This window comes from Scylla paramamosain, chromosome 23 (genome assembly GCF_035594125.1).
Source record: "Scylla paramamosain isolate STU-SP2022 chromosome 23, ASM3559412v1, whole genome shotgun sequence".
NCBI classification, from domain to species: domain Eukaryota; kingdom Metazoa; phylum Arthropoda; class Malacostraca; order Decapoda; family Portunidae; genus Scylla; species Scylla paramamosain.
Window position 1 is genome coordinate 4,977,986 of NC_087173.1, and position 22,500 is coordinate 5,000,485.

Genomic DNA, 22,500 nt, shown 5'->3' on the forward strand with positions numbered 1-22,500 from the left:
TCTCTCTCTCTCTCTCTCTCTCTCTCTCTCTCTCTCTCTCTCTCTCTCTCTCTCTCTCTCTCTCTCTCTCTCTCTCTCTCTCTTTCTCAGTCTGATCGTCATGTCCTATTAAATAAAACGAAAATTGATTCACTATAATTTCAACAATAAAAGTAATTTCATGGATCTGAAGCATAATTCCTCGCCCTCTCTCTCTCTCTCTCTCTCTCTCTCTCTCTCTCTCTCTGACAATTAACGTAATTTATTCCAATTCTACATCTCTTTATTCACATATACAAACTCAACATGAAGTGAGTACTGATGAGAGGGCAGCCGCTGTGTTCCCTCGCGTGTCCCCGAGCACTGAGTAAATACACCTGAAGAACATAACTGCTTATTAAAGGTGATAATAATGATAAAACAGCCCGTGTCACGCTCGCTCTACATGATTATAGAGGTTCATTATTACTCTCTCTCTCTCTCTCTCTCTCTCTCTCTCTCTCTCTCTCTCTCTCTCTCTCTCTCTCTCTCTCGTGTTTATTTCCGTGTTTGTTTTAGTGGTTAGGGTGATTCATCGTTAATCTCTCTCTCTCTCTCTCTCTCTCTCTCTCTCTCTCTCTCTCTCTCTCTCTCTCTCTCTCTCTCTCTCTCTCTCTCTCTCTCTCTCTCTCTCTCTCTCTCTCTCTCTCTCTCTCTCATATTCTCCTCCTCCTTCTTCTTCTTTTTATTCTTCCACTTCTTCCCCTCCTCCTTCTCCTTCTCCTCCTCCTCCTCCTCCTCCTCCTCCTCCTCCTCCTCCTCCTCCTCCTCCTCCTAGTCCTCCATCGCCATTTTGCCTCCATGAACGAAATGATCCCGCGGCGCTTGTCACGTCACGTATTTTTCGCGGAATTTGAAAACACTACCAGTCTCACGTTTCCCTTCCCGGGCGGCGGCGGCGGCGGCGGCGGCGGCGGAGACGGTGGCGGCGGCGGCGGCAAGAAAATGTTAGCGTGCTCGTAATGTTGGCGGCAGGGGCGTGTGGAATTCTGAGCTCCAGGCGTGACTTTGGCTTGTGTCTATTTGGTACTCCAGCTGACTTACTCTCTCTCTCTCTCTCTCTCTCTCTCTCTCTCTCTCTCTCTCTCTCTCTCTCTCTCTCTCTGCGTGCCAACATGTTCGTGTTCCTGTGTTTCGGTGTTTCTGTCTGTGTTCGATTCTGTGTTTTCTTTTTTCTCTTATTCTCTTTTTTCATTATTCTCTCTCTCTCTCTCTCTCTCTCTCTCTCTCTCTCTCTCTCTCTCTCTCTCTCTGAAAGTGCCCGTTTCGTTGGTTAAAATGGATGAGGGACGCTTTTGGTACTTTCTCGTGTGTGTATGTGTGTGTGTGTGTGTGTGTGTGTGTGTGTGTGTGTGTGTGTGTGTGTGTGTGTGTGTGTGTGTAATCAAGGCCACGTGAGCTATGAAGGTACAGGTGGTGTTTGCTGAGAAGGAGAGGAGATGGTGGTGGTGGTAGTGGTAGTGGTAGTGGTGGTGGTGGTGGTGGTGGTGTTGGTGTGATTATCATTTTAGTCTGTCTTTATTTTTCATCCTTTTATTTATTTACTTTCGTCCATTCTTTTCTGTTATCTGTCGCTCATTAGTGGATGGCAGGCGTCAAGGCGGACAGGTGTCAACGGCGCGCAGGTGTTTCTTTGTCAGCAGGTGTTGGTGTGTTTTCCTTCCTTCAAGGTATTAGAGACTATTATGACTTCCCCATCCACGTCACCTGAAGGAAGCAGCTGCACTTTATTATCTGTAATTCGATAAGATAAGAAGCACTTCCTCTTTGTTAAGTTTTATCATAAAATACTTTTAAATTGATGAAAAAGCAATGACTTGTATAGTTAAAAATTAGATTATGCTCCTGAACGTTTTATTATTTTTAATCATCTATTTATTTATTTATCTTTTTACAATCTTTTTGAGGAATAAACTAATATTCTCGTCAACGTAATCTTCAGTCTTTTTAATCTGGGTTCAGTATTGTAGTATTAAAGGATTCACGTGTGTAGTTTTCTCATGCAATTTAAAGACTATATGAAACAGGAAAAACTGGTGTCCCTTACTTGCATAAAACTTTTGTATCCCTTTGTCATTTACGACTGCTTACAACTCAGCTGTATAGAAACCATCCAAGCTCTAAGTATTCTTTACAGTATAATTATATAAACATAAGTGACTGATCTATTTTTAACACCATTTTGATCCTTTGATGGCGGGTAGAATGTTACAACCTCATAATTATCACCACCACTATTATCTTTCTCATCATCGTCTATTTCTGCATGATTTTACTGCAAGATAACTCATTTCCATCCAACTACCCGTCGTTTCAGGCTTTACCAACAAATCTATCTCCATATCTCATGTCTATTTGCATATAGTTATCTATCTCTCTTGTTTTCCTTGACCTAGTTTGAACTTTCCAGTATAGTCAAACTTCAAAGCTACGGAGATCAGCACAGCGGCACTGCGTCTTGTAGAATACTAAGAATTTATTCCTGAGTGTTCAGCAATTTTACATTATCTGCTATTTGAATTGGAATGTCATTGTCTTTCGTGGTTTTATGATAGATCATAGTTTACAACGTCTATGTAGTATATGTGAACGAGTGACAAGGAGAGCAGGAGTGGAAAACAGTACAGAAGTGATAAAAAGATAAAAAAGCGAGATGGTTTGGTAAGGTAGTAAGGCGAGAAGACCAGGAACCGATTGAAAGAGCCTCGAGAAAACCAACCAAAACCAGGTGAGGGAAGAAGATCGAGGGAAAGACAGAGAGTGAGATGGAGGGATGGAATTGCAGTAAAAAATTGGAATCATAGAGGAAGATGCAAGGAATAAAAACAACTGGAGGAGTCTCGTACACGACGTCGACCTCTCACTCTAGGGAAAAGAGGAAAGGAGATGAATTATACGTACGTTATTTTTGGTATGGTCAATAAAATATCTATCTATCGATATCTACTGTGCGTCTATCATTGGACTTTAGAAGGGGGAGGGGCGTCACGGGGCATCAGGACGCGTGCAAGGTGAGTCAGTGGGGGTAAGGGCAAGTCAGGGCCGGCAGAGGGGAGCGTCAGTCCTGAGGCGGCCAGCTAAAAGTTTCTCCTCAGGCCAAGTAGGTTAAATGGATCAAACCTTCTTTTTATTATATTCCACATTTCCTTTTCCTGGGTGGAGCAATTTTGGTGTCTCCGCCTCTCTGCCTCCCTTCTTACTTCCTTCTTCCTCCCTCCCTCCACTCCTCGCCTACGTTCTTACTCCCACAGTGACTTTAAATTAATAAAATCTATTTCTAAATATTTCCACGTGCATGTTTACTTAAGTTTTCTGTGTCTCCCTCGTTGTTTCGTTTTTAACCTTTCTCTTACTGCTTTTATACTGCTTCTCTAGTTAACCCTTCTATTGCGATTCCCGTTCTTTGTTGACATTCAGAGCACTGTAAAATTGTTTCCATGGACACACACACACACACACACACACACACACACACACACGAAAGGAAAGGTTAATATTGTCTTTTCTTTCCTACAAAACTGCTTATTCTGCTGTAGTACAAAAAAAAAGTATCTAAAACAAATAATGGGAGATACTAAAACAAATAATGGGAGGTACTGTCTAGCAACGAAAGAGTTCAGTAGATTAAACAGATAAATTTTCCTCTACTATTTTTATTTAGATTCCCATGATTGTATTTATCTAATTTTTGTGTAGTTTCCTCTTTTTCGTCCTCCCAACTTTCCTTCCCCCCTTCTCTATTCACTCCCATTCCTCCTCTCACATGCTGTTCCCTTGACGATAAACTATTCTCTTCATTATTTCTCTTTTCTATAGACGCATCAACTAGATTTTTGTATCTTTTCCTTTCGTCTCCCTTTTTACTTCTCTTTCCATCTCCTATTTTTTTTTTATTTCATTGTCTATTAGAGTAAAACTCCTACAAACACCCCGATAAGAACCAACAATGCCACCACTATTTATTCTTCCTTTGCGTTCCTTTGTGTTCCAACCCTCTCCAGCCCTCCTCTCCCACTTACACACCTGAGCTCACCTATTCCCTTCATCGTGGCTAATTATCGCTTTACCTGGAAGGATGTTAAGCTGCTGAGTGATGGAACTTGCACAGGGAAGAACCTTGATGCGCCTCAGCTTTGGAGAACGTTGGAGAAGATCAGTGCGCGATAATAATAATAATAATAGTAATAATAATAATAATAATAATAATAATAATAATAATAATAATAATAATAATAAGAGAAAGGGACTGGTGGATTTCGAAGTCTCATTTTGGATTAAGAGAAACGCAGCCAATAATGATAACAAGCTTTCGTGGAATCCATCATGCGCTTGTTTGTCTGTCTGTCTGTTTGTTTGTCTATCTGTCTGCTTACTACGTCCTCCTTTGCCTGTCATTCCATCTACATAGCAGCCTGTCTACTGATCTGTATCTCTGATGATAGATTTATGCATTATTCTGTATATCGAATTTATCTACCTATTACAAGGCTATTTATTTTCCTATCTTCTTATCAGTTTATTTAGTCAAGCTATATATTGTTAATGTATATGTTTACCTATTTGTTAAATGATCAGATGATTACTTTATTAGTCAATCAATCAATCAGTCAGTCGATCAATCAATAGTAATTTATTAATCTATTTATTTATTCATTAATTTATTATCTGTCCATCTATCTGTCTGTTTATCTATTTACCTATCTATCTATTTATTTGTCTATCTATTTATCTACCTACCTACTTATGTATATATCTAACATCTGACATTGTATACCTATCTATGTACCTACCCATTAATCATTCAATCTATTCATCTCTCTCTCTACCTATCTATCAATCTATCATACGTACCAACTTACCTAACTACTTAACCTATCTATTTATCTCTCTATGTACTTATTTATCTATCTACTTATCTGTCTGTCTATCTATTTATCTATCTATCTATTCCCTGACACACACTCTTCAATCTACCTGCCTGTCCCTCCGATAATCTTACCTGTATTCCGCACTGCACCTCTTTCCCGGAACACTGATGCATCTTCTCCACTAAGACGTGCCCTTGCTAACCTTTATAAAGTGATCGTGCTCTTATAACCAGAGACGCCTTTTTTTTTTACAGTAGGAGGAGGAGGAGGAGGAGGTGTTGGTTTTTTGACGGTCAGGAAAATATTTGCATCCTTTCTCCCTCAAATGACCTTCACTCTCCCTAATGACCTTCCAGCGTGACGTCACCTTCGACATCGATCCACCTCACGCTATCCTTGACCTACTTGTTTATTAATTTCTCATATGTATCATTCTTTGAGTTAGTTCCTGGATTTATCAGTTCCCCTTTCTTCTTTAGTATTTGTTGTTCCGTCTATCAATTCTTTCTTTTTATTCTGTTTGTTATTTACTTCGTTTCACAATTTTTTCTTTCTCTTCTACTCTGTTATTTTCTCCATCTATCAGTTATCCTTTCTTTTTTTTATTAGTATATTTTTTTCTATGTTATTCTTTATCTGCTGAGTGTATATGTTCATGTGTGTGTTTGTTGCTTTGTTTGTCTGATGTCCTCACTCCCCTTACTTATTTATTCATTGTTTTCCTACTGTATTATTCCTTTAGCTACATGAGTCTTATTTTTCTATGTTATATTCTATTTACTTAGTGTTTCTCTTCATTGCTTTGTCTATCTCGTGTTCTCGCTTCCTTTACTAATTTACACATTATATTCTCATCTCTATGATTTTTTCTAGCAATATACTCCACATTTTCAGTTACATTTTTACCTGTTGAGTGTTCAAGTGTGTCTTTATTATTTTGTTAATCTAAGTTCTCTCTCCCTATATTTGGTTATCCATTATTTTCTCACCTATATAATTCTTTCTAGCTATATACTACATTTATTCATTTTTTTATGTCTGGTTGTTTTCGTTACCTTTATCTCTTTCTTTCCCTCCGTGCTATTTCCTGCTGGCTCGTGTCCTCGTCCTCGTCCCCGATCACGTATTATGTTCAGGAAATAAACAAACATCCATGAAATACGAAACAGAACGAAACTGAACGAAAAGGAGAAAAATCACTGCTGTAAATCACCTGAGGACGAGTGATCAGCTAAACGGAGCGATTGAGAAAATACGATGAAAAGAGAGAGGAAAAGACCAGTGAGAAAATTGTTTCACGTAAAAAAGCTCAGAGATGAAAAGGAGGAGGAGGAGGAGGAGGAGGAGGAGGAGGAGGAGGAGGAGGAGGAGGAGGAGGAGGTGGAGGAGGAAGAGGTGATGGTGGTAGTGTTCATGGAGGTGCAAGGACAAACTAGTAACTCGTGTAATCAAATAGCAAGGATTGAAAATAGCTAAGAATTAAGTTGTCTGGAATACATGAATTATTTCAGCCCAGCGATGCACTTGTTGAGATTTACTGCCGAGATTTGTGGCTTAACTCTGATGGCGTTTGAGGCGGTGGTGAGAGCTGCTGGGGGCTCCTGCTGGTGGTGGTGGTGGTGATGATGGTGGTGGTGGTAGTGATGGTGGTGGTGGTTTCTGTGGGTTATGGTGGTTGTGGTAATGGTGGTTCTCGCATTGTGGCGTGGTTGGGGTGAGAAATAACATGTAATACGTAACCTTAAGTTTTTGAACAGTGTACTACAGATAACAGAAGTCCAGAAGTTATTGTTGTGTGACTGAATTTCGTTACATTCCTCAACGAATAATGTTTAATGGTTGATTTTGTATCATCCACGAATTTTTGTGATTTCAACACTTTCCGAATGAAATAAAGAGCGTAAGTGGTTTAAGGAGCACCACTAGTTCTAATAACCCTTTGTCTGCCGTAACTTCTTCATATTTAATAAAACGGTCTGGAGCAAGATGAAAGTTTATTTTTGAAAGGCAATGCACGAAGAAAAAGGAGTAACTGAGAAGTATCAACCTTTTAGTGGTGTTGTTTTATTAATGGCCCAGAAAAGTCTCCATGAATTGCTAAACTAAAATAAAAAGAAGTAAAAATATCCTACATTCATTAGCAGTCGAAGTCTTAACTCTCTCACTGCAAGGTCCAACAATTAACAGCACCAGAAGAACTTTACAAAATCTTTACATGCAGACAAAAGAACGAAAAAAAATAAATAAAAGAAGAGATTAAAATAATAGATTTTCCAATATGCAGCAAAAAACAAAGCATAGAGATCCCTATAAAACAAACAAAAGCCTCGGAAGATGGTTATTGATTAAGAAACAGAGCGTGAAATAGTAAGGAAATAGTTAAATACACGAGAGACGAAGCAAACACTGAATACACACGTCGCTTCTATTCTTGCGGAGCCACTGGGCAATGACGGACGACGTGCATAACGCAACACTACCTGCCTGCAACACCCGAAGGTAGCGGGAAACAATACACTCAGGATGGAATAATATAACGCCGGAAACACACTCACACACAAGTACACGTTATATATTCACCTTCATTCAGCCGCTTCAGAGTCAGCACGGAGAAAGAAAATGAGTGAGAAAGGGAAACAAATAGGAAAAGGAGTCTATCGCCACTCAGAATAACAAAATACCTCAAGAAAAGCAGGAAAGAAAGGAGAATAAGAAAGAAGGAAAGAGTACGGCACGATGAAGAATCAGGAAATACGACCTTAATGAAAAAATGGAGAGAGAGAGAGAGAGAGAGAGAGAGAGAGAGAGAGAGAGAGAGAGAGAGAGAGAGAGAGAGAGAGAGAGAGAGAGAGAGAGAGAGAGAGAGAGAGAGAGAGAGAGAGAGAGAGAGAGAGAGAAACAACCACCACTAGAGGGAAAAAGAACAAACTTGAGATAACTACTCGTATACAGAAAAAAAAGAAAAAAAAAATAGAAAACGGAGATACAATTACAATACAACAGTTCCGCGAAAAATAATAAAGAACAAAAGAAATGCGAGAAAAATGAAAAAAAAAAGGATGGAAAGAGGGAGCGGAGAGAAATAGGTGAAAACGAAGAGAAAATAGGAAAAAAAAAGAATGGCAGAGGATTTAATTACCACTTGCCTACGAGAGAAAAAAAAAATCACAAGCTTTTTGTTTTCACCCACACCACTTTTTTATTTACTTTTTTTTTTTTTTCCCGGCTTCTCCTTTCCGTTCAGCATTAACAGCGATAAGGACATAATGAGAGAGAGAGAGAGAGAGAGAGAGAGAGAGAGAGAGAGAGAGAGAGAGAGAGAGAGAGAGAGAGAGAGAGAGAGAGAGAGAGAGAGAGAGAGAGAGAGAGAGAGAGAGAGAGAGAGAGAGAGAGAGAGAGAGAGAACATATACACTGCAATACTCTTAGTGGCTTTGGGCAATACGAGATTTAAAAAAAAAGAGAAATAAAAACATATCACCACATTTTCACACAATCAGTCACTTCAACACTGAGAGCGATAACGAAGAGAGAGAGAGAGAGAGAGAGAGAGAGAGAGAGAGAGAGAGAGAGAGAGAGAGAGAGAGAGAGAGAGAGAGAGAGAGAGAGAGAGAGAGAGAGAGAGAGAGAGAGAGAGAGAGAGAGAGAGAGAGAGAGAGAGAGAGAGAGAGAGAGAGAGAGAGAGAGATCCCCACACATTACAAATTCTAGACCATAACTGTCACACAACCAGAGCAAGCAAGAGAGAGAGAGAGAGAGAGAGAGAGAGAGAGAGAGAGAGAGAGAGAGAGAGAGAGAGAGAGAGAGAGAGAGAGAGAGAGAGAGAGAGAGAGAGAGAGAGAGAGAGAGAGAGTAGTTGTTTCTGCCTGCCTGTGCTCTTTCTGTCTTTCCTCTGTCTCGCTGTCTATTCTATCCCTCTCTATCTGTCTATCCTCCCTCTGTATCTCTCTGTCTGCCTTCCCTCTGGTGTGAAAGGCTGGCGGCTTCGAGGTATTTTGCGAGGTGCGAGGCTGCGAGGCTGTGAGGTTAGGCTTCCCGCTGCAACCTCCGTGGTGGCGAGGTTAATAGCGACATTCATGGAGGTGTAGTCACTCCAATAATACGCCCATAAGACCCAGCCGCCCTCGCACGCCCGCCGCCGCCCCTCCGCTAGGATTACACTCTAACCCATCCCACTCGACGCTATTAAATCCATTTGTAAATTCCAGCTTAAGCAATTCAGTCGCCTACATGTGGTCCATCCTCCTGCTCCTCCTCGTCCTGCTGGGTGGCTCCTGGCTGGCTCATGGCTCAGGCCCGTGGAGAGGAGATACTAACGGGGATGGGGGGAGGGGGCAGTTCATGCGTGGAATATCCCCCCTCTCTCTCTCTCATACACACACACACACACACACACACACACACACACACACACACACACACACACACACACACACCATACGGTACACTTTCCTGTCCGTCACTCATTTCATGTAGCCAATATCTGTTGTTTAAAAAGCGCCACATGTCACCGAGATCTTTCCCTTCCTTGTCTAATTAGAGACCAGGTTTCACAGGTCGCGTCTCTGTAATGAGCTCAACGATTCTAATTTGTCGCGTTTATTATTAATACTTAACTGGCTGGCGGCGTGCGACCTCACAAGCAGTCTTCCTCAGCTTAAACCCTCTGATTAAAAAGCTTAAACCCTCTGATTAAAAGCCAAGACATATTCTACATTTAATTCCAATCACCTTTGCGCCGATGCTCCCTCACCTGTGCCTTATAATTACTCCTCACCGCACGCTAATTGCCGCCCTGATTCGCGCCACGTGACGTGTGTGGCTCCCTCTCCCCGGCGTGAGAGAGGAGCGAGAGGAACGATTACTGCGGGAAGAAGTGAAATACTGCCGCGGCTCCTTCTACTCCTATCTCTCCTCCTCCTCCTCCTCCAATTACTACTACTACTACTACTACTACTACTACTACTACTACTACTACTACTACTACTACTACTACTACCAAAACACAGCAACAACAACAACAACAACAACAATGATAATAATAGAAATATTGATTTTGTCTCGCCCCGGGATTGCAAAAAAAAAAAAACTAAAAAACAAAAAAACAGAGATATTAACAAAAAAAATGTAGTTATAGCAGGAGAGAGAGAGAGAGAGAGAGAGAGAGAGAGAGAGAGAGAGAGAGAGAGAGAGAGAGAGAGAGAGAGAGAGAGAGAGAGAGTTTACATCATATTAGACCTATGAGCTAACATCGCTACTAGTACTACCCAAAACTGATACTTTCACACAAACAGCATGAATTATTCTATACCGCTTATTTTCTACGCATGGGAGGTGAGGTGAGTGTAAGAAGGAGAGAGGGAGGGAGGGAAGGAAAGGAAATATAAGGAACGAGTCTTGAGGATGGAGTGACAGAGGGAAGAAGGGAAGGATGGATGGAGGGAGGGAGAGGAGGGGAGAATAGACAGAGGGAAGGAGGGAAGGAAATGAGAGACGGAAGTGTGGAAGAGGATGTGGGCAGTGAGAGAATGTGTGGGCGGAGATGAGAGAGAGAGAGAGAGAGAGAGAGAGAGAGAGAGAGAGAGAGAGAGAGAGAGAGAGAGAGAGAGAGAGAGAGAGAGAGAGAGAGAGAGAGAGAGAGAGAGAGAGAGAGAGAGAGAGAGAGAGAGAGAGAGAGGTGATGCCCTGAGTCCTCCATCTCATAGCCATCCATTACTCGTTATTTAAATCACTAACTCGACTATTCAAGAGAAAGATACGAGGCTCTCTCTCTCTCTCTCTCTCTCTCTCTCTCTCTCTCTCTCTCTCTCTCTCTCTCTCTCTCTCTTTATCACCTCCTTCTTTACATACTTCCTTTTGCCTTAATTTCTTATTTCACTGTTCGTTTCATCTTACTTATTTTATTTTATCTTACTATACCCATGAAATTTTTAAGATTGGTCTTTTCCCTCTATTCTTTTTACTTTTCTACATCTTTAAAAAATTTTTTCCAGTTTTCGTTTGTATTCCCTTGATTTGTTTTCTATTCTCCTTTTCTGTTTACTTTTTCTAGGTGAATTTTTTTCCAGCTCTTTCCTCCTTTTCTCTATATTCTCCTTTCCCTTTCCTTTGCCTCTGTGGTTCAGTGGTTAGCGCGTTTAGCCATGAACTCGCATGCCTTGGTTTGAATCTGTGCTGGGCAGTCTTCGCACAGCTCACCCAGATGGTCACCCTTCCTTGCTTTTGGGCGATAAATGGATTCCTGGAGAAAATCTAAGGAGTATAAACTGCGGAAACCTGAATGTCACTGTTAGGAAAAGATAGAATCATTGTATCATTTGTGCATTAAGTTTTCCTCCTTCTTTCCCTCCTCTCTACCCGGCTTGAATGTGAATGATAGGTAGGTTTACTTAATATTTGGAGGAAAAGACAAGGAAAACCTAATACAATAATAATACCTATTCTACCTGTCCCTAACATCACAGAGGCAGTGTGTCCCCGGGGTGATGAGGAACATTCTCCACCACACACTTAAAGACCAATGAAATGGTGATGAACGCTGAGGTCACGCGTCAGGTAATCTATGCTCCCAGTAGTATAAACCTTCATTACTCCCTTCCCAGTCAATGGTCCCAATTTCATCTCTAATACTCCTGAAAATAGAAACTGCTCCTTCTTTTAGATTTCTTCTGCTTTTTCCTTCTTCTTTTCTATCGCTATTTGGTAAACATACATTCACATCATCGTATCGTTACATATCACTGTCATTTTTTCTAGTGGCAGGAAACTATGCGTCTTTTTAACACCTTTATTGCTACAGTCGTATTTTGTTATTTAAATCATTGGAGGGTTTATCTTGCATGGACACACACACACACAAAAAAAGAAGTGGTTAGTTTTCCCTTTTATCGGCTTCAAAACTATTTATAAACTATCTATGAGACTAGAGTACAAGAATAAACGTCTAAAAATTTGAAAAAGAATATGAGAAACATTATCAGTGAGCAGGTTAAACAGTCTCTCCTTATCTGGCTCTTTTACACTGGCGCAAGGCGTGAGTCAGCGGTTCGTGTTGTCTGCTCCTCGTATTCTTCCGTCAGCGTGGCTCAACACAGGCTGGCGTGCCCCGCGGAGCCTCGCCCTTGTAATAAGCGAGGCGCGCCGCAACCGTTCATCGCCGCCAAGAACGAGTCGACATGTTTAAATCGCCATGAAACACATTTTTTGCCTTCACCGAATAACAGAGGAGGTAAGGACTGTACAAATGTTAATTCACACGCAAAACACACAGACTCATGGACAAACGGAAACACACACACACACACACACACACACACACACACACACACACACACACACACACACACACACACACACACACACACACACAGGTAGGGAATTGCATCGGCCAGTTTTTCCTTATTTCACGCTATTTTGTTGATGGTTTTATTCTCTAATGGACAACACTGCTGTTTTTATTGCATTACCATTAGTTATTGTGGTGAAATTGATGCATGTTTTCGTTTTTGCAGACACTGACAAAGAGAGACAGACAGACAGACAGACAGACACACACACACACACACACACACACACACACACACACACACACACACACACACACACACACACACACACACTAGTACGTTGCTATTCATACATAAAATACACCGTTGTTACAATTTTCTTTTCTTTCTGGTATATATTTTTTAATCCTTTATTTTTTTTTTGGTGGTGCGTAACAAGATCGCTTTGTTTTTCGCTTCGTTCTTTCCATGGATACAATTTTTATCATGGACGAAGAGAGAGAGAGAGAGAGAAAAAAAAGAAAATAAGAGAAAATATATATTGAATTTAGCTTGGGCCCCCCCACCGAAAAAGATAAATTTTTTGGAATAATTACTTTTGAATGATCGACTCGCATTACGAAGGAAAATAAAACGAAATAAAATAAAATAAAATTGCTGGTCATAAATTATCAGAGAAGATCAGGTCATTAGGATCTATGATAAGCGAAAATAGAAACGAGATCCGAGTTGAATAAACATTTTCACTCTCTTCCTAATGGCATCGTTCCCCTCCCCCGTCCCCCTCTCCCTCTTCCCCCTCTCCCTCTCCCCACTCATCCTTCCCTCTCCACCTTCCACTCTCCTTTTATCCTTCCCCCTCCCCTCAGCGTCTATTCCTTTCCTCTCTTCTCTCACCTCTCACTGTCCTCTCCTCCTCTTCTCTCCCTCTTCCCTCAGAATCCCTCTCATTCTTCCACCTCTCCTCTCTCAATCTTTCCCCCTCGTTCTCTTTCTCTCCCCTCCTTACCTCCTCTATCCCTCCTCTTGTCGTACAGTCTGCCTCTCATTTCTCTCCTCCCATTCTCCCATTCTCTTACTTTCCCCTTTCCACCTCCCCTTTTTCCCCTCCCTTTACTCTTCCCCCTTCCCAGTTTTCTTTCCCTCCCTAACCTCCACCTCTCGGCCACTCCCCGCTCGTCACCCCCTCCTTCTTTCCATATCGCCGCTACTCTCCCGTCCACTCTCTCGCCCTCTTCCCGCCCCCGCTGCTCCTCATCCATCTATGTCATTATCTCCTTGTCGCTCTGGTCTGAATATTCTGCCCTGTTTATCTACGTTTTCACCTCCGTGTTGTCTGATACCGTGAGAGAGAGAGAGAGAGAGAGAGAGAGAGAGAGAGAGAGAGAGAGAGAGAGAGAGAGAGAGAGAGAGAGAGAGAGAGAGAGAGAGAGACAGAGAGAGACAGAGAGAGAGAGAGAGAGAAACCATGCATAACATTAAGCTATTTTATTCTTTTTACTCCGGACTGACGCAAAAAAAAAATATCGGGTGAATATATTATGTATAAATAAATAAGTATGAATGATGAATACAGTGTTGAATTCACTTATACAGAAGCATAACAAAATGTTGGTTATTGCTCTCTCTCTCTCTCTCTCTCTCTCTCTCTCTCTCTGTGTGTGTGTGTGTGTGTGTGTGTGTGTGTGTGTGTGTGTGTGTGTGTGTGTGTGTGTGTGTGTGTGTGTGTGTGTGTGTGTGTGTGTGGTAGAGGTGATGGTGCACTAAGTCTTGTGGCAGTTACTGTAGTGGTGATGGTGGTGGTGGTGGTGGTGGTGGTGTGTCAGACGTGATGTAAAGGTCATATAAACTTTGTGGGTGGTTGTGGTGCGTGTGCGTGTGTGTGTGTGTGTGTGTGTGTGTGTGTGTGTGTGTGTGTGTGTGTGTGTGTGTTGAACTATATCCTTCCCTGACGAAATCAACTGTTCAGACACTACTACTACTACTACTACTACTACTACTACTACTACTACTACTACTACTACTACTGCTACTTCTACTGCTAACATTGCTGCTGGTATTACTGCCTCTACCAAAGTTTTACAGTAACATGACACGTGCAAATCTTCTCCGCACACTAAATGAAATGTAAAAGGATTCCCCGTAGAGTTATGCCAGAAAGAACAGCTACTATTATCATTGTTGCTGCCATTACTACGTTCACCAAGGCATGTATTTTTCGTAGACTTAATGAAAATAACCTCCTTAAACTTTTATCACGTGAAAATCAACCGAGTGTGAAAGTAATTCCCTGAGCCAAATATATTTCCAGATCTAACTGAAAATCAGATCAATAATTTCTTCGCCCAAAGCTCGACTTCTCCTGCATCGCATAAAAATGTATTGAGAATGCTGCTAACTTCCAAAGATAGAAAAATGGAAAACGCATGAATTAAGATAGGTAATAACGTGTGATAACAAAAAAAAAAAAAACCTCATGTTTACTAATAATGCAAATAATACTTCAAGGTCGATTCCTTGTATTGCTGCTTACTGATATAGTGAGAACTCTATAGTACGTATATCCCAGACACACACACACACACACACACACACACACACACACACACACACACACACACACACACACACGTTTAAATTCATGTCTGCACTAAACTCACACGCAAGTCTATCCGGTTCACGTAGCCTCCGTGCGCTCGCGCGCACGCGCGCGCACACACACACACACACACACACACACACACACACACACACACACACACACACACACACACACACACACACACACACACACACACACACAAAGTGGCAGCTCCCTTGCCGCCTGTCCATGAGGAAATGTATGTAAAAAAGTTACCCTTTATTGCATTAATTAGATCAAAGGGAATACATTTCATTTTTTTTTATATCTCTATTGTTAAATTTTGCAGAATCCAGGTCCAGGTTAGAGTTTTTATTGTTGTGGAAATATTAAAAGGTAAGTTACTTTTTTTTATATGTCGTTTTCACATTCGACTGAAGTGTGACTGCTCCTGGATGTTTTTTTATTTTTTTTGTAGCGAAATATTGGGAACAAATGATTTTTTTATTTGGATCATTGGGAACGGAAGAGTGTGATGGCCTCGAATTTGCTGCTGTAACTCCTTCCTCCTCCTCCTCCTCCTCCTCCTCCTCCTCTTTTTCCTTTTATTACTCCTCCTCTTTTTCCTCCTATTACTCTTCCTCGTCTTCCTCCTCCTACAACAAAAACTACTACTACCACCACTACTACTACTACTACTACTACTACTACTACTACTACTACTACTACTACTACTACTACTACTACTACTACTACTACAGTCGAAACCACTCCTCCTTCATCTCCACCACAATCACCACCACCACCACCACCAAATCCACACATCCCTGCGTTCCTAAAAAAAAAAATGAATAAATAAATAAAAAAAATAAAAATCATATAACAAAATAACACCGTGTACGAGTATTAGTAAAGAGCTGCAGATCCACCACCATTACCACCACCATCAGTATCAGGTGGAGTATTGGTGGTGGTGGTGGTGGTGGTGGTGTTGCTGCTTTACCTTTACTAGGGCAGAAAATATTGGTGTTGGTCCCGGTGGTAGTTTAGTGTCGCCATTTCGCTGCTTTGGCCATTGTGTGAGTCAGAGCAGACGTGGGTAAATATGGTTATTTTTTGTCACGGGAGCAAACAAACTCTCTCTCTCTCTCTCTCTCTCTCTCTCTCTCTCTCTCTCTCTCTCTCTCTCTCTCTCTCTCTCTCTCTCTCTCTCTCTCTCTGCTTCTCTGTGTGTGTACGTGTGTTTGTCTAGTTGTTTGTGTGTGTGTTTGTGTTTGGTGGCTGTTGTTGTTCTGCACACAGATTTTGGCTAGTCGTGTTTGAGCCGAATTGAGGGAAAAAAACAAGGGAGAAAATTGCCTCGATTTGTAAAGGACGATTACGGGCCTCCCACAACTCGTGTTTATTTACTCGCTGTTTCTTTAAGGCAAATATTGACAAAGTAAATGGGAAGACTGTGAAGAGGCAATGATAACGTCCTGTCAGTTCCTCATCTATTTACTGCTCTAATAAGATGGATTTAAGAGATAACTAATATAGATTTTAAAAAGTTACGAATCATTATATTTCAATGTAGGTTTTCTTATTTTCTCCTTAACTGAGTAAAATCATAAACTATATGATATTTCAATTCGCTATTACGCATTTAATCTATTTGCAATTTCGTGAGGGTTAATACTGAAGGCATAACTGTGATTAATTTAGAATATTAAGAAATATCACAGCATCTCACACCGCTAATAGCATTTTTCCATTTAATCCACAGACATTCACGTCACATATTACATCAAGAGACAGAAATAGAACAGAAATGCAAGTCATAGACACGTTAACAGGAATATAAATAATTCTTCACAATAAACCTGTGAAACTAAACGCACCAATTCCAAACACTACGGGAGCTTTTGCCACTTTCCTTAATTGAGTGACGCGTCGTTGAATGAGACAGGAGACAGTTATATATATCTCCTTTTGTAGCCGACTGCTGAATGAGTAAGTGAGGAAGTTACAATGCTAAAAATCATCACAGTACCTTGTCGCGTGCTTCCCGTCCTTTGTCCTCTGTGAGTAGTACATCCAGTCTGTCAAAGGTACAAAGAGATCCATGAATAAGTGAACACTGTCATCTTCACTGATTTGCAGCACTTTGATTCAGAGTGCGGTAGAAAAATAAAATGCCGCCCAACCGATTCCAACTAAACTTATGCAAATTTGATCCAAAAATGACAGTTCAGAATATCTACCTACCTCACCTTGCTTAAAATCTCCTCCACCGCTTCCTCATCCACCTCCTCCTCCTCCTCCTCCTTCTCCTCCTCCTCCTCCTCCTCATCCTCCTTCTCCTCCTGCTTCTCACCCTGCTCCGGCGAGCGACTTACTGGAGAGAAGTGAATAATAGTATTTCATGTTCTATTAAAATATTTACACTGCTTCAAGTTTTCCTATGAATTTTGATCACTAAAGACGAACTGCTGATTGGTCGAGCGTTGAGAGGAGGAGAGAGAGGGAGAGAGAGAGGGAGAGGGAGAAGGGGAGGGGGGTGAGGGAGTGGGTTGGGCCGCATGACAGTTCTGCTCTAACTCACGCCCAACACAGTTTATTTTGGCGTAAAGTCCCTGAGAAGTGGCCGCCCGCCTCGAAAATCATGAGCAACGCGACACACACACACACACACACACACACACACACACACACACACACACACACACACACACACACACACCACACACACAGACACACACGCGTCACTGTAATTGTTAAGACGTGTGAAAAAAAATATATATATACAAAGGATGAAGGAAATGACATCAAAGGAAACATGATGGAAATGCTGAAGTCATAAAATGTGTGTTTATCTTACTTTAAGATTATTTGGAAAAGCGGAGAAAATACTACTCCTACTACTACTACTACTACTACTACTACTACTACTACTACTACTTCTACTACTACTACTACTAATAATAATAACAGTAACAACAATAATAATAATAATAATAATAATAATAATAATAATAATAATAATAATAATAATAATAATAATAATAATAAGAGCATAAAGAGAAGAAACAAATAAATAAAAAAAAATATATATATACTTTGACATGGGAATAGACAGATAAAGAGACACATAGACTAATAAGAAGAAAGAAAATTAGAACACCTGTATAAATGAAGATTACCCGAGAGAAAGAGCGAGAGCGAGAGAGAGAGAGAGAGAGAGAGAGAGAGAGAGAGAGAGAGAGAGAGAGAGAGAGAGAGAGAGAGAGAGAGAGACCAAAACACCCTAAGACCTATAACTGGAAACAGAAAAGAAAATAAAGTCGGAATAAAGTTTAAAAGAAAGATTGGCGGCGGGCTAGAAATCTTGCCAAAGACGATACCGAAAGGAAAGGAGGACGTGGACTGCCTCTTAATTTCTTTGAGAGAGAGAGAGAGAGAGAGAGAGAGAGAGAGAGAGAGAGAGAGAGAGAGAGAGAGAGAGAGAGAGAGAGAGAGAGAGAGAGAGAGAGAGAGAGAGAGAGAGAGAGAGAGAGAGAGAGAGAGAGAGAGAGAGAGAGAGAGAGAGAGAGAGAGAGAGAATCCACATAAATTTTTTCGAACCTCAAACCAAACTGTCAGACTGAATTAATGAAAAAAAAAAAAAAAATGAGACCAGAATATCTTCCAGCCTGGTGATTACTGCTGGCTGACTGACACACGTGACTGGTACATTGACTGACAGCATTGCCACTAACCGACGCCTTGAACGGTTTATTTGGCTCACTTTAAATGACTTTTACTCTTACTCCCCCTCACTATTGAACAGTCTCTCTCGGCTTGATCTGTGGGAGCCAGAAGCAAATATTTACCAGTGGCTTGTGGGGTGACATTTTGCATTTTATTTAATTTAATTTTTTTTTGTCTTATGTAAGTAAGTGGTGTGTTTTTATTTTTATTTATTTATTTATTTTTTTTTTTGGGTGGGGGAGAACTTCTTTTTACAAATTCTGGAGTGATATTTGTCAGCATTTTCTAACTATGAATTACAGTGACACTTTTCTGTTACTGTCACAAAATTATAGCTAGGAAAAGATCATTCGATGGACACTAATGCCTGTAAGTAGCAAAGTAAGTCTGAACAAAAGCGACTATTAATGGTAGTTTTCGTAGTTTTCATAGTAGTAGTAGTATTAGTAGTAGTAGTAGTAGTAATAGTAGTAGTTGTAGTAGTAGTAGTAGTTGTAGTAGTAGTAGTAGTAGTAGTAGCAGTAGTAGTAGTTGTAATATTTTATTTTCGTTATATTTTTACCTTGAGGCAAAAGAGGAAGAAGAGGAGGAGGAAGAGGAGGAGGAAGAGGAGGAAGAGAATAAAGGAAGGAAGGAAAGAAGAAAGGAATATAAATGGTGGAAACTGAGAGAGAGAGAGAGAGAGAGAGAGAGAGAGAGAGAGAGAGAGAGAGAGAGAGAGAGAGAGAGAGAGAGAGAGAGAGAGAGAGAGAGAGAGAGAGAGAGAGAGAGAGAGAGAGAGAGAGAGAGAGAGAGAGAGAGAGAGAGAGAGAGAGACGGGGCGTGACAGACAGACACATAATGAGAAACAAACACGTGATGCAACACCTGACTATGATTGTTTGCTTCACGATTCTCTCTTTCTCTTTTTTTTTTTTAGTCAGCGAGGTCATGGGGGAGGGGAGGTCACCTTGAGGGACGTGACCGTGACCTCGTGACGCGCTGTAGACGAGTCGCGGCTTAAGTCACACGTTAACAAGGAATAATCTGGAAATATTAACTATAAGAAGCAGCCATATTGATTTACTGTCACATATATTAATACTATTTTTTTTTATATATATTTTACTGGAATATTATTAAATCTTACTGCATATTTGACTTTTTCCGGGGTCATATGTCATACTAAAACACACACACACACACACACACACACACACACACACACACACACACACACACACACACACACACACGCACACGCTAAGGTGTCATCATCGTCATCATCATTATCGTTATTATAAGCTAAGGAAACCCCGAGTCCACAAATTGAAGTCAGATTCACAGCACTTTTAAAAGCCTTCCCTGCACGCTTTCCCTTCACGCTCAGACTTTATCACTCTTGCTCTCACCACCAATGTAATCACCGTCATTGTCCTCATTTTCAGGTAGAGTCTGCAGTCATTACTAAGTGCGGGATGAAGGTGAGTGGCATAAGCAAGAGGAGGAGCAGAAGGAGGAGGAGGAGGAGGAGGAGGAGGAGGAGGAGGAGGAGGAGGAGGAGGAGGAGGAGGAGGAGGAGGAGGAGGAGGAGGAGGATGTGAAGGCAAGACTGCAATGTTTTCCCCTCATGCTTGGTCTTATCTGTGCTATCATTGTGTGTGTGTGTGTGTGTGTGTGTGTGTGTGTGTGTGTGTGTGTGTGTGTGTGTGTGTGTGTGTGTGTGTGTGTGTGTGTGTGTGTGTGTGTGTGTGTGTGTATGCGTGTGTGTGTGTGTGCAGGAATTCGTGAGTCATGCTCGTGTTTTCCTGTCTTCATATTAATACTTTTATCTAACTTGTTTTTGAAGTCATAATGTTCCTTGTGTGTGTGTGTGTGTGTGTGTGTGTGTGTGTGTGTGTGTGTGTGTGTGTGTGTGTGTGTGTGTGTGTGTGTGTGTGTGTGTGTGTGTGTGTGTGTTTAGCCGATCACCTCATCAACACAAGTGCCTCGTGATCTCAAGGCACTTTGCAGGTCACTGATGCGCCGCCCGCCTGCCTTTCCCTCCTTCCACCTGCTGCCGGAGAAAGGTTTCGTGACGGTTCTCTCCTGACGACGCGATCAAAGCCGAGGAACGTCTATCTCCTCTAAAAATATTGCCTCTAAAAGCAACTGACTCTGCTACGTATTCACCGCCTCCTCCTTCTCCTCTTCCTCCTCCTCCACATCCACTTTCTCCTCTTTCTCCTGATCATGGCTGAAGCAAAAAGGGAGAAAATATAAGATCCTATGTTTTGCCTCTATCAGTGTCTGTCTGTCTGTCTGCCTCTGACCTTTGAGTCTTTGACAACTGCAAATTCAGCAGGATGTGTGATATCCTGGTCAGCACAATTTCAGCATTTATTGACCACTCGTAAATTAAGATAAATGTGAAAAGCCATCCCAGTATAGTTCAGTAATGACCGGGGATTAGCCTTGGCAACGGCTTCCACTGCAGCGTTCGTGATTGGTCTCGCTCTCTGGTGTACATGGTGTTGCTTGTACAAGTATTAACCTTCTTATGCTATCTCGTGCTGTTCGTACGCGGCCCCACGTGGCGTTCATCTAGCGCCTACTAGCCAGTCTTAACCAGCCCAGTCTCGGAGGTAGGACTTGGCGGCTGAGCTTTTCTGTATAGCACCGGTTCTTAATTAATATACGGCAGCCTTCTACAGTCTTTCCTTCCCCTCTGGAAATATCTGGATCACCAATACAAACAACATACCTAAACTAGAACAAAATAAAAAAATCGGAGCCTTACTTTTTGCCTAATGCCAATGCGTCAAGGGAGGTGCTGAGGGAAGGTGTGAGTCGTTTGCCATTTGACTTCGCTGAACGAGTCAGAGGAATAAATAGATTAAACAAATCAAACACGCACACAAGAAACCTACAGATTTTCATGAACTTTGTAGAACATCTAAAACAAAAAACTCTTGCAGATAAATCAACAAGTGACATAAACACTGTACAAGAGACTCTTCCACACCCTGAGCAGTCTCATATCAAAGCAATCTGACAAAAAGAAGAAAAAAAAAAAAACATAAGATCTTGAACGTAGCCTTTGTGACAACTTCATATTAAAACAATAAGAGAGAGAGAGAGAGAAAAAAAATCAATACAAAACTCCTAAACGAATATGTCCCGCCTCATAATTACCTCACCTCAAAACAGCTACACAATACATCCGTTACAGACATAACTTCATCAACATAAGATACATAAGCACACCTTGCTTCCTAACCAACGCACACTTAACTACAGAAAATAAAAGTAACACATACAATAGACTCCTAAATGTACATCTTAAACATCATGATCACTTAATATCAAAACAACTACAGAAAACAAAGCAATCAAAGCAAGTTTCCTCAAACCAGATCTAATTACCTCATTATTGCCTCGTACTAAAACCATAAGGGAAAAGAAATTTAGCGTTTGACTGCTAGACAAAATTTCCCCCTTCAATACCTATAACTTTTTGGGTACTATTTTGTGCTAGACTCTCGCAAATATTTCTGTAATGTAAAAAGAAAAAATTAATCTTCTTTTCGCATTTTTCTCTCCTGCATGTAAACAAAGCTAAGAAGACAAAGGACGACTAAAGCACTAGAAGGGTCAAGAACAAGACTCTCAATGCATATCTCACATCTTCCCGCCTCATTCTCCCGGCGATAGACAGAGACAAAGACAGAGAGGCAGCGTGATCCTCCCACTCTTTTCTTCAATATGACTGAGCCTCGCACCACCAGCTCCTCGAGTCGTGCACAAGAGCCTGGCACTCACAGACGCTTTTCTATTAAATAGCTGACTCCGAGGCGCTGAGAGAAAATTTTTCTGTTTAACTATAGAAACCAGATCTCGTAAAAAAAAAAAAACTAAAATAAAATAAAAAATAAATGTGTGGGAGTCTGGAGGCACGGGGCGACATGTGGAGGGGAGGGAACGAAGGAAGAAATATAGATATAAGGAACACTGGTGGGTTTCTATAATGCCTTGTAAGTGAATGTAAAGATATTGTCCTT

General features: G+C 41.2%; 2 protein-coding genes across 8 annotated transcripts in view; both read right to left on the minus strand.

The window, feature by feature from the left end:
* Nucleotides 1–22,500, minus strand: part of LOC135112046 (uncharacterized) — a 241,685-nt gene that overhangs the window by 70,002 nt on the left and 149,183 nt on the right. For all 7 annotated transcript variants that reach the window (XM_064025914.1, XM_064025916.1, XM_064025915.1 and 4 more), the window contains one exon: nucleotides 16,785–16,833. The gene's annotated coding sequence lies outside the window, so the exon portion shown is untranslated. The remainder of the gene's footprint in view (nucleotides 1–16,784; nucleotides 16,834–22,500) is intronic.
* The window catches only part of LOC135112437 (zinc finger CCCH domain-containing protein 13-like), an 89,600-nt gene that overhangs the window by 42,867 nt on the left and 24,233 nt on the right, over nucleotides 1–22,500 (minus strand). The window lies entirely within an intron of this gene.